This window comes from Taudactylus pleione, unplaced genomic scaffold (genome assembly GCF_031769625.1).
Source record: "Taudactylus pleione unplaced genomic scaffold, aTauple2 ptg001003l, whole genome shotgun sequence".
Lineage (NCBI taxonomy): Eukaryota > Metazoa > Chordata > Amphibia > Anura > Myobatrachidae > Taudactylus > Taudactylus pleione.
The window spans coordinates 1,212,998-1,225,275 of NW_028285404.1; positions in this window are offsets into that span (position 1 = coordinate 1,212,998).

The window sequence follows — 12,278 nt, forward strand, 5'->3', positions numbered from 1 at the left end:
TAAGCACCAAAAACAACTTCTGTCACCACAGCAAATCTTTTTTAAGTTGTACCAAAAGTTTTAAACAGAATTTGGGGATTTTTGAAAAAAAAAATTTTGGGCCGATTTTTAAGGTCCGGGGCTTATGTAATTTTTCATACGGGTAAATATATTTCTGGTGAGTTGTGTCAAAATTAAGCACCAAAATCAACTTCTGTCACTGCAGCAAATCTTTTTTAAGTTGTACCAAATATTTTAAGCAGAATTTGGACATTTTTGAAAAAAAATATTTTGGGCCGATTTTTAAGGTCCGGGGCTTACGTAATTTTTCATACGGGTAAATATATTTCTGGTAAGTTGTGTCAAAATTAAGCACCAAAATCAACTTCTGTCACCGCAGCAAATCTTTTTTAAGTTGTACCAAAAGTTTTAAGCAGAATTTGGGGATTTTTGAAAAAAAAAATGTTGGGCTGATTTTTAAGGCCTGGAGTTTACGTAATTTTTCATACGGGTAAATATATTTCTGGTGAGTTGTGTGAAAATTAAGCACCAAAATCAACTTCTGTCACCGCAGCATACCATTTGGGAGAGGAGTGTCCTAGGAGGAGGTGGTGAGCTGCTGAGACAGGGAGAGGGCTTCCCCAGGCAGGCTGATTCCTCCTGGGGAAGATATCGCTGCTGATCCTGCTGTTTGTGGTGCTGAGGATTTGCTGTGGTGCTGCTGCCTTTCAGCACCATGACTAAGAGAGGCAGACCCCGGGCTGGAGGATCAAGCAGGGGTTCTGTCGCTCCTGTCCCGCCTGACCCGCCTGACCCGCCTAACCTGCCTGCCGGAGGACTGCAGCGCGAGGCCGTGGATCCACCCGCCGGTTCGCGGAGGCCGCAAGTGTGCGCGGCTGGAGCTCTGGACCCCCCTGTCCCTTTGGCGCGCCTGCCCGGGAGACGGAGTGCGGGGAGTCTGACGGAGCAGCCGAAGCAGCCGGAGCTGATGGAGCGGACGGCGGCGGCAAGCGGAGGACTCCCTGTACCAGCGGCGGACGTGCCGGGGAGTCGGAAGGCGGCAGCTGTGCTGGTGGACCCGGCGGCGGGCGGAGGAGGTGTCCTGGACCCCCCTGGACTTTCAGTTCGGAGAGCGGGGGGTCCAGTGGAGTTCAGCAGAGTGCCAGTCTCCAAACCGCTGGCGGCGGGACCCCCGAGTGACGCAACTCGGGGGGTAATGGCGGCCCCCGCTAGCGGTGCAGCGGAGGTGGTTATAGTGGCTGCAGACTCTGCCTCCAAACTGTCAGTAGAGGGACCCCCGAGTGAGGCAACTCGGGGGGGTATGGAGACCCTCACTGGCAGTGAAGAGGAGGATATGGAGGTGATGGCTGATTTGGTGACCCCTAGCCCAGCAGCGCTCCCCAAACTGTCAGTGAAGGGACCCCTGAGTGAGGCAACTCAGGGGGATATGGTGGCCCCCACTGGCAGTGAAGCGGGGAGTGCTGCAGAAGGGGAGAAGACAGAAGACGGGGAGCTAGAGTCTGATACTGAGGAGGATGATTTGTTTGCAGCTTTAAGCATGGACCAGCTGCAAAAAGAGATTAAAAAACTGAGCAGCAAGCTGTCAGATAAGAGAAAGAGGAGGAATCTGGCAGCTCCCTTGGAGAGACAATTCCTTAAGGGGGAAATTGCTGAACTAGCAGTTTCCCTGGACAATGCCAAAGAGCGGCTGGAGTACTTGAAAAAAATTAAAAAGAAACTGATAAAGTCCGAATCTACCTCAATGAGTGATATGGAAGGTTTAAAAGTGGAGAAGGTGGAGGCTGCATCAGCTATGGCGGTGAAAGTGGCAGAGCTGCAGGAGGATCCAGGCCCAGAGGTAAGCGATGATGCAAAGGGGACTGGGGGGATCGGGGGTCCCCATAATGCTTCGGTTCCCCTGGTTCCCGCTAGCGGAGCTATTTTACCTGCAAGGGCAGTCAGTGGCAATAGTATGATGGAAGTGTGTTCCGAAGCAACTGACTCAGAGTTAGTCCAGGTGGCAGTATTGGTGGAGGCTGGCATGGAGGGTAGACCAAAAGAACTGGTTCCTGAGGAAGTGCCAGGTGTGTTAAGTCTGGTCGGTGGTGTTGTCCCTGTGGATGTGTCAGCGCAAGGGATGCCAGTCCTGGACAAGTCATCCCTTTCAAATGCGCAAAGGGACATTGTGGAGACTGTTTATGGAGACAGGTTGCTAGTCCCAGAGAGGGCAAGGGTGGCAGCTGCAGTGATTGAAAAAGACTTGGCTCAGAGGAGGGAGAGACAGGCTAAGTCTGTCCCAGGTACCCTGTCTTATGCAAATGTGGTATCTGGGAGGAAAACAACTAATGTACCACCAGCTGCACCCTTGCCTGGGAGTACTGGAAAAAGACGTAATCTAATCCAATTTAAGTGGATTGCTCCTGGAGAAGCTCCAGGAAGAGAGGTGTTTTTAAAAATGGTGTTTAGTTTGGGGTTCTGTCCTGCAGATCTGTACGCCTGCATCCACCCAGTGCGGACCCTGGAGTATGATGTGAGTTTTCTGACGTACCAGGGTCTGCAAACTTTCTGGGGGAGGCTGCAGGCGTGTAGAGACAAGGACCCCTTTAACAAATATGTAATGAATTTAGTCACGAAGCATGACAGGGTAAAAGCCACTATTCTTGTCAGGAATGAGTCACTGCCCCCGGAGGACATAATATTTTGGCTAAAACGGTTTTGTAATGTAGAGTCGGGGGCAGTGAAGGCCGGTTATGTTTTAGGGGTGTGGGGTGGAGCATGGGAGGTGGGTATTAGGTTGAGGATGTCTGAGAAGGGGTTTGTTCATGTACCCTCGGCTGCCTATATAGGTAGGGACAGAGTGCAGTGTTTTTATCCGGGGCAGCCGAGGACATGTTTTAAGTGTGGTGATCACCGTCACGTTAGTTCCGAGTGCACTGTGGTGAAGTGTTCTTTGTGTGGGGGTGTGGGTCACTGGTCTAGAGATTGTCACACTGTCAGGTGCAATTTGTGTGGGGTGGAGGGGCACCCTTATAGCAGATGTCCGAAAGCCAGTCACAATGTGGTGTTAGAACAGGTGGTGGGTAGTAGTGTGGTGGTGAGTGAGGTGGTGAATGAGGTAGAAGAAGAGGGTATAGAGCAGGATGAGGTGGTAAATGTTGAAAGTAGGGAGGAGGTAATGGAGGAGACATTTCAGGAGGTTAGGCGGGGAGGGAATGGGATAAAAGAGAAAGATACAGAAACACAAGTGGTGTTATCCAATAAATTTGATGTTTTCTCCTCTGATGAGGAGGAAATCATAAGGAAAGATGGAGAGTGTTATCTGGTGTCAAAAAAAAACAAAAGAAAAACAAAGAGGTCTTTTAAAGAAAGTGAGAGGCACCGGGACGGGAAAAAAAGAAGGGAGTCAATCCCGGAGGTGGGGGAAGAGGCGGTAAATAAGGAAACTCTGGCCCCGATGGAAAGACGGGTGGTGGAAAGGAGAAAGGAGGAGGTGGTGGCAATGGAGGAGACAGTGGCGGTTCAGCAGGAGGTAGCCGAAGAGACTGATGTGGAGTCATCCCAGAGCTCGGGGGTCGGGCCAAGTGGCACTGGTGGTGGGGTACACTGCCAGGTCATAAAGTTTGTGGCCAAGGCCCCTGACCCTGGGATCCCTGAGGAGGGTGGTGTACCCTCTGGGGGTGGAAGGGAGGGGGGTGGGGATGCCACAGGCGGTGGTGTGGCTGGCCCGCAGGGGGCTGGTGTGCAGTGTTAAGACTTGTTTTTTGGTGATGGTATGTAAAAGTAAGCAAGGTCTTGTAATATTCCATAACCTAGAAACATGGATCCTCATCCTATACGATGTGCCACGATTAATGTGGCTTCTGTGTTGTCCGAATGTGCTCGTATGATGGCCTTTGATTTTTTCAATACGATTGATGTTGATGTTTTATTTTTGCAAGAGACTAGGATTAGTAAATTGGATATCCTCCACAAGGCGAAGCAGGAGTGGAGGAGGGGTCCTTCTTACTGGTCTCTTGCGGCCGAGCCATACGGTGGGGTGGCAGTCCTTTTTTCTGATATGGTAACTGTGCACAAGGTTATTGAATTGCAAGCAGGTAGATGTATGATTTTGGATGTCAACATAAAGGGACAAGATGTGAGATTAATTAATGTGTATGGGCCACAGACACCAGGTGATAGGAAAAGTCTCTTTATGGAGATAAAACCTTTTCTTTTTACAGCCCAGCAGGTCGTCTTTGGTGGTGATTTTAATACCGTTGTTAGGCCAAAAGACAGGGGAGGCTCAAGGAGACCCCTGGGCTATGATTCCAATTTTTTAGTTAGCATGGTTAGACAGGCTGGTTTGGTGGATGTGCATATTCGTCACTCCCCAGACCTCACGGGTTTCACCTACTTTAGTGGTAGTCGTAGGTCTAGGATAGATAGGTTTTTTGTTAAGGAGACTTCCAAGACTTCATCCCTTGGGGTGAGGTTGGTGGAATTTTCCGATCACGGTTTGCTCTCAGTAACTTTGAATGCTTCAGAAACCCCTCAGAAGGGGCGGGGTCTGTGGCGTTTGAACTCTGAACTCCTGGAAGAAGAGAGAGTTAGGCAGTCCTTCAGGGTCTTCTTTCAATCTCAGGAGACACTTCTGGAGGCTGGTTGGAGTAGGTCTGAGTGGTGGGAGGTGATTAAAAAGAGAACCTGCAAATTTTTCCGTGGCCTTATAGCTAGGAAAAACTTGATAAAGCAAAATATCTACCGTAATCTGAGAAGGAAATTGGATTTCCTGATCTCTGAGGAGGGAGATGATGGGGAAATCTCCCGAGTGAAGGCTCAGATGAAAGAGTTCCAATATAACCGATTGGCATCCTTGGTTTTGGAAAGGGATTATGGTATGTACCACTCGCCTGATCCCTACCAGAGCTGTAGGAGGTCAGTCGACGCCAAACATGTCAGAGGACTGGTGGACGGACAGGGTGTTCTTCGTACTGACAAGGAAGGCATTCTGGATGTTATTGTGTCCTACTATTCTGATCTTCTGTCTGAGCAGCCACTCATCAGGGAGAGGATGGAGGAATTTCTGAGGGGAACCCCTGGTCTGAGTTCTCAGGGTGCCTCTCTTGACTCCTTGGCAAGTGATATAACCGCAGAGGAAGTTAGGAAGGCGATAATGGGTTTAAATCCCAAGAAATCACCAGGACCAGATGGTTTAACATCTGAATTTTATAAGACCTTTGCTGACCTCCTGATTCCCCGCCTTGTGGAAGTTTTTAATGAGAGCCTGGATGAGGGAGTCCTCCCTCCTTCCATGAGGTTATCTGCGCTTATTTTGCTGTCCAAAGGGAAGGACTCGTCTCGTATTGAGAACTGGCGCCCCATAGCCCTTCTCAATACAGACAGGAAGATTTTGGCAAAGGTACTGTTTAACAGGCTTTCAGTGTTTTCTGAGCTGTTGCTTTCTCCTTCTCAGCACTGTACGGTGAAGGGTCGTAGCACTTTTAGTGCTGTCCTTGGTGTCCGGGAGGCCATTGAGCGGTGCAGGGCTGAGAAGTGGGGAAAGTACTTACTGGCATTGGATCAGTCAAAAGCTTTTGACCGAGTGAATCATGAGTACCTTTGGGCTCTACTGAGATGGTATGGTCTTCCAGAGAGGGTGGTTAATTGGTTACAGACGATCTATCGTATGGCTGAAAGCTTTCCACTGGTAAACGGTTGGGTGGGCCCTACCTTTGGTGTAGGCTCGGGTGTTCGTCAGGGGTGTCCCCTGAGCCCCCTCCTGTATGTCTTTGCAATCGATCCCTTCGTTAGGAGGGTAGAGTGTGGGACTGTAGGGGGGGTGCAGCTGAGTCCGGAGTTTGCATTGAGGGTGGTGGCTTACGCAGATGATGTCACGGTGGTTCTGTCCTCGCAGGCAGAGGCCCGTGGCATAGAACACCTCATTTGTGAGTACTCTGAGGCTTCGTGCTCCAGAGTAAACCGAGAAAAGTGTGATGTTTTCTGGATGGGGGAGGAGGGGGAGCCTTTTCCTCTTCCGGACAGCTTCCCTCAGGTCAACGATCAGATTAAAATTCTTGGTATCAAATTTGATCATGGAGATTATGCCTCCCTAAATTGGGTTAACAAGCTGGAGGATGCTACCAAGAAGGTAGAGAGTTGGAAAAGATGGAAATTGTCTTTGAGGGAAAGGGTTGACTTGTGCAAAACTTACCTGATCCCGATTTTTTTGTATGTCAGTTACGTGTGCTTTTTGCCACAATCTTTGTGGTCCAGATTGAATTCCTTGTTCTTCCTCTTGTTGTGGAAGAACAGGATCAATATAGTGAAGAGGGGTATCACCTACAGACCGAGGAAAGATGGGGGTTTGAACATGGTAAACCCAGTGATCTTTTTTGTTACAGCTTTTTTAAAGCTTAACATTGGGAGCATGTTTTTAGACACTCCTCCTCGGTGGGTAGAGGGATTTAGACCATGGGTGTTTCCCTTCCTCAGATTCTGGATAGATGGAGGCCAAGTGAGAAGTTTCCGGATTCGTCATGGTTACCTCCCGATCTACGTCATCCAGAGCTTGAAGGTGATAAAGCGATATGACGTGGGAGTGGGTGAAGTCAAGAACTTCTCTAGGAGGGAGTTGGAGAGAAGAATTTTGCACACCCACTTTCATGTTCCGCTGTCACTGAGGGACTGTCCAGGTAATGTCGCTTCGGCTGGATTGGTTTTGTTAAATTCACAAAGGTTACCGCCCAAGTTCAAAGATATTGCCTGGCTCACTTTTCATGGGAGGCTTTATGTTGGAGGGAACCTCGGGTGGCGAAGTGCCAGTGAACGTGGCTGCCCACGGGAGGAATGTCCAGGGGTGGAGGAGACGATGGACCACTTCCTGCTTGAGTGTCCTTTTAATGTAAAGGTTTATGAGGAGGTTTCAAAGGCCATTGGTATCCCGTGCCTTTCGGGTCTTAGTTACCCTGAGTGGGCTTATGGGGTAGTCAGAAGATACGGTGACTTTAATTTGACCACAATTTTTTTAGTTAGTTTAGCTGTTAGGTATCACACGTGGAATGCACGGTGCCAGGTATCTATTCGAAGGAAGGTCCTCCCCTGTGATGTGGTGGTAGGTATGATTATGCAAGAGGTGAAAAAGATGATGGATCTGGATAAGGGGAGACTGGATGCTGTCAGATGGTCACAGTGGTGGGGCCGTTTGAAACCCCCTTGAGTGGGTGGTTGAAAGTCTCTTCTTGTTCAGCTGGGTTTCTTTTCTGTCCTTTCACTCCCTGTAGATTTTTTATTCTATTTTTTGGTTTTTGTTGAAAAGGTTTTACATACATCTACCTGAGGTGGTGTGTATTGGTGATGGGTAGGATTAGATAAGATAGATAGTAGTTAAAGTTTTTTGTATTGTTTTATGGTTTGCTGTGTATATATACATATATAATATATAAAAAAAAAAAAAAAAAAATATATATATATAAATAGATAGTGGTTAAGGTAGTTGTTGTTCTAAAATCCTTGCTTACTTTTTCTCATAGGAGATAAGTTGTTTATTATTAGGATTGGTAAAGTTTTCTTTTGGTTATAAGGCATAATATGGAGTAATATTGTGTATCCTTATGTTGATATTTGATTTTGTGTATATATATATTTTATCTATTTATTTATTTATTTTTTATATATGTAATTATTGTATATATATATATATATATCTTTGTTGCAAGTTAAAATAAAGAAGCATATTCTGTCACCGCAGCAAATCTTTTTTAAGTTGTACCAAAGTTTTAAGCAGAATTTGGGGACTTTTGAAAAGAAAAATTTTAGCCCAATTTTTAAGGTCCGGGGCTTATGTAATTTTTAGTATGGGTAAATATATTTCTGGTGAGTTGTGTGAAAATTAAGCACCAAAATCAACTTCTGTCACCGCAGCAAATCTTTTTTAAGTTGTAACAAAAGTTTTAAGCAGAATTTGGGGATTTTTGAAAAAAAAAAATTTTGGCCGATTTTTACGGTCCGGGGCTTAAGTAATTTTTCATACGGGTAAATATATTTCTTGTGAGTTGTGTCAAAATTAAGCACCAAAATCAACTTCTGTCACCAAAGCAAATCTTTTTTAAGTTGTACCAAAAGTTTTAAGCAGAATTTGGGGATTTTTGAAAAAAAATATATTTTTGGCCGATTTTTAAGGTCCGGGGCTTACGTAAATTTTCATACTGGTAAATATTTTTCTGATGAGTTGTGTCAAAATTAAGCACCAAAATCAACTTCTGTCACTGCAGCAAATCTTTTTTAAGTTGTACCAAAAGTTTTAAGCAGAATTTGGGGATTTTTTTAAAAAAAAATTTTGGGCCGATTTTTAAGGTCTGGGGCTTACGTAAATTTTCATATGGGTAAATATATTTCTGGTGAGTTGTGTCAAAATTAAGCACCAAAATCAACTTCTGTCACCGCAGCAAATCTATTTTAAGTTGTACCAAAAGTTTTAAGCAGAATTTGGGGAGTTTTTTTTTTAAAAATTTGGGCCAATTTTTAAGGTCCGGGGCTTACGTAATTTTTCATACGGGTAAATAAATTTCTGGTGAGTTGTGTCAAAATTAAGCACCAAAATCAACTTCTGAATCCGCAGCAAATCTTTTTTAAGTTGTACCAAAAGTTTTAAGCAGAATTTTGGATTTTTGAAAAAAAAATATTTTTGGATATTTTTTAAGGACCGGTGCTTACGTAATTTTTCATACGGGTAAATTTATTTCTGGTGAGTTGTGTCAAAATTAAGCACCAAAATCAACTTCTGTCACCGCAGCAAATGTTTTTTAAGTTGTACCAAATATTTTAAGCAGAATTTGGACATTTTTGAAAAAAAATATTTTTTTGCCGATTTTTAAGGTCCGGGGCTTACGTAATTTTTCATATGGGTAAATATATTTCTGGTAAGTTTTGTCAAAATTAAGCACCAAAATCAACTTCTGTCACCGCAGCAAATCTTTTTTAAGTTGTACCAAAAGTTTTAAGCAGAATTTTGGATTTTTGAAAAAAAATATTTTTGGCCATTTTTTAAGGACCGATGCTTACGTAATTTTTCAAACGGGTAAATATATTTCTGGGAGATGTGTCAAAATTAAGCACCAAAATCAACTTCTGAATCCGCTGCAAATCTTTTTTAAGTTGTACCAAAAGTTTTAAACAGAATTTGGGGATTTTAGAAAAAAAAATTTTGGGCCAATTTTTAAGGTCCGGGGCTTATGTAATTTTTCATATGGGTAAATATAATTCTGGTGAGTTGTGTCAAAATTAAGCACCAAAATCAACTTCTGTCACCGCAGCAAATCTTTTTTAAGTTGTACCAAAAGTTTTAAGCAGAATTTGGGGATTTTTTTTTAAAAGAATTTTGGGCCGATTTTTAAGGTCCGGGGCTTACGTAAATTTTCATACGGGTAAATATATTTTTGGTGAGTTGTGTCAAAATTAAGCACCAAAATCAACTTCTGTCACCGCAGCAAAACTTTTTTAAGTTGTACCAAAAGTTTTAAGCAGAATTTGGGGATTTTTGAAAAGAAAAATTTTTGCCCAATTTTTAAGGTCCGGGGCTTACGTACTTTTTCATATGGGTAAATATATTTCTGGTGAGTTGTGTCAAAATTAAGCACCAAAATCAACTTCTGTCACTGCAGCAAATCTTTTTTAAGTTGTACCAAAGTTTTAAGCAGAATTTGGGGATTTTTGAAAAGAAAAATTTTAGCCCAATTTTTAAGGCCCGGAGCTTACGTAATTTTTCATAAGGGTAAATATATTTCTGGTGAGTTGTGTCAAAATTAAGCACCAAAATCAACTTCTGTCACCACAGCAAATCTTTTTTAAGTTGTAACAAAAGTTTTAAGCAGAATTTGGGGATTTTTGAAAAAAAAAAATTTTGGCCGATTTTTACGGTCCGGGGCTTAAGTAATTTTTCATACGGGTAAATATATTTCTTGTGAGTTGTGTCAAAATTAAGCACCAAAATCAACTTCTGTCACCGCAGCAAATCTTTTTTAAGTTGTACCAAAAGTTTTAAGCAGAATTTGGGGATTTTTTTTAAAAAAAATTTTGGGCTGATTTTTAAGGTCCGGGGCTTACGTAAATTTTCATACGGGTAAATATATTTCTGGTGAGTTGTGTCAAAATTAAGCACCAAAATCAACTTCTGTCACCGCAGCAAATCTTTTTTAAGTTGTACCAAAAGTTTTAAGCAGAATTTGGGGAGTTTTTTTCAAAAAAATTTGGGCCAATTTTTAAGGTCCGGGGCTTACGTAATTTTTCATACGGGTAAATATATTTCTGGTGAGTTGTGTCAAAATTAAGCACCAAAATCAACTTCTGAATCCGCAGCAAATCTTTTTTAAGTTGTACCAAAAGTTTTAAACAGAATTTGGGGATTTTTGAAAAAAAAAATTTTGGGCCGATTTTTAAGGTCCGGGGCTTATGTAATTTTTCATACGGGTAAATATATTTCTGGTGAGTTGTGTCAAAATTATGCACCAAAATCAACTTCTGTCACTGCAGCAAATCTTTTTTAAGTTGTACCAAATATTTTAAGCAAAATTTGGACATTTTTGAAAAAAAATATTTTTGGCCGATTTTTAAGGTCCGGGGCTTACGTAATTTTTCATACGGGTAAATATATTTCTGGTAAGTTGTGTGAAAATTAAGCACCAAAATCAACTTCTGTCACCGCAGCAAATCTTTTTTAAGTTGTACCAAAGTTTTAAGCAGAATTTGGGGATTTTTGAAAAGAAAAATTTTAGCCCAATTTTAAAGTTCCGGGGCTTATGTAATTTTTAATATGGGTAAATATATTTCTGGTGAGTTGTGTCAAAATTAAGCACCAAAATCAACTTCTGTCTCTGCAGCAAATCTTTTTTAAGCTGTAACAAAAGTTTTAAGCAGAATTTGTGGATTTTTGAAAAAAAAAAATTTTGGCCGATTTTTACGGTCCGGGGCTTAAGTAATTTTTCATACGGGTAAATATATTTCTTGTGAGTTGTGTCAAAATTAAGCACCAAAATCAACTTCTGTCACCACAGCAAATCTTTTTTAAGTTGTACCAAAAGTTTTAAGCAGAATTTTGGATTTTTGAAAACAAATATTTTTGGCCATTTTTTAAGGACCGGTGCTTACGTAATTTTTCATACGGGAAAATTTATTTCTGGTGAGTTGTGTCCAAATTAAGCACCAAAATCAACTTCTGTCACTGCAGCAAATCTTTTTTAAGTTGTACCAAATATTTTAAGCAGAATTTGGACATTTTTGAAAAAAAATATTTTGGGCCGATTTTTAAGGTCCGGGGCTTACGTAAATTCTCATACGGGTAAATATATTTCTGGTGAGTTGTGTCAAAATTAAGCACCAAAAACAACTTCTGTCACCGCAGCAAATCTTTTTTAAGTTGTACCAAAAGTTTTAAACAGAATTTGGGGATTTTTAAAAAAAAAAATTTGGGGCCGATTTTTAAGGTCCGGGGCTTATGTAATTTTTCATATGGGTAAATATATTTCTGGCGAGTTGTGTCAAAATTAAGCACCAAAATCAACTTCTGTCACTGCAGCAAATCTTTTTTAAGTTGTACCAAATATTTTAAGCAGAATTTGGACATTTTTGAAAAAAAATATTTTGGGCCGATTTTTAAGGTCCGGGGCTTACGTAATTTTTCATATGGGTAAATATATTTCTGGTAAGTTGTGTCAAAATTAAGCACCAAAATCAACTTCTGTCACCGCAGCAAATCTTTTTTAAGTTGTACCAAAAGTTTTAAGCAGAATTTGGGGATTTTTGAAAAAAAAAATGTTGGGCTGATTTTTAAGGCCCGGAGTTTACGTAATTTTTCATACGGGTAAATATATTTCTGGTGAGTTGTGTGAAAATTAAGCACCAAAATCAACTTCTGTCACCGCAGCAAATCTTTTTTAAGTTGTACCAAAGTTTTAAGCAGAATTTGGGGACTTTTGAAAAGAAAAATTTTAGCCCAATTTTTAAGGTCCGGGGCTTATGTAATTTTTAGTATGGGTAAATATATTTCTGGTGAGTTGTGTGAAAATTAAGCACCAAAATCAACTTCTGTCACCGCAGCAAATCTTTTTTAAGTTGTAACAAAAGTTTTAAGCAGAATTTGGGGATTTTTGAAAAAAATAAATTTTGGCCGATTTTTACGGTCCGGGGCTTAAGTAATTTTTCATACGGGTAAATATATTTCTTGTGAGTTGTGTCAAAATTAAGCACCAAAATCAACTTCTGTCACCAAAGCAAATCTTTTTTAAGTTGTACCAAAAGTTTTAAGCAGAATTTGGGGATTTTTTTTA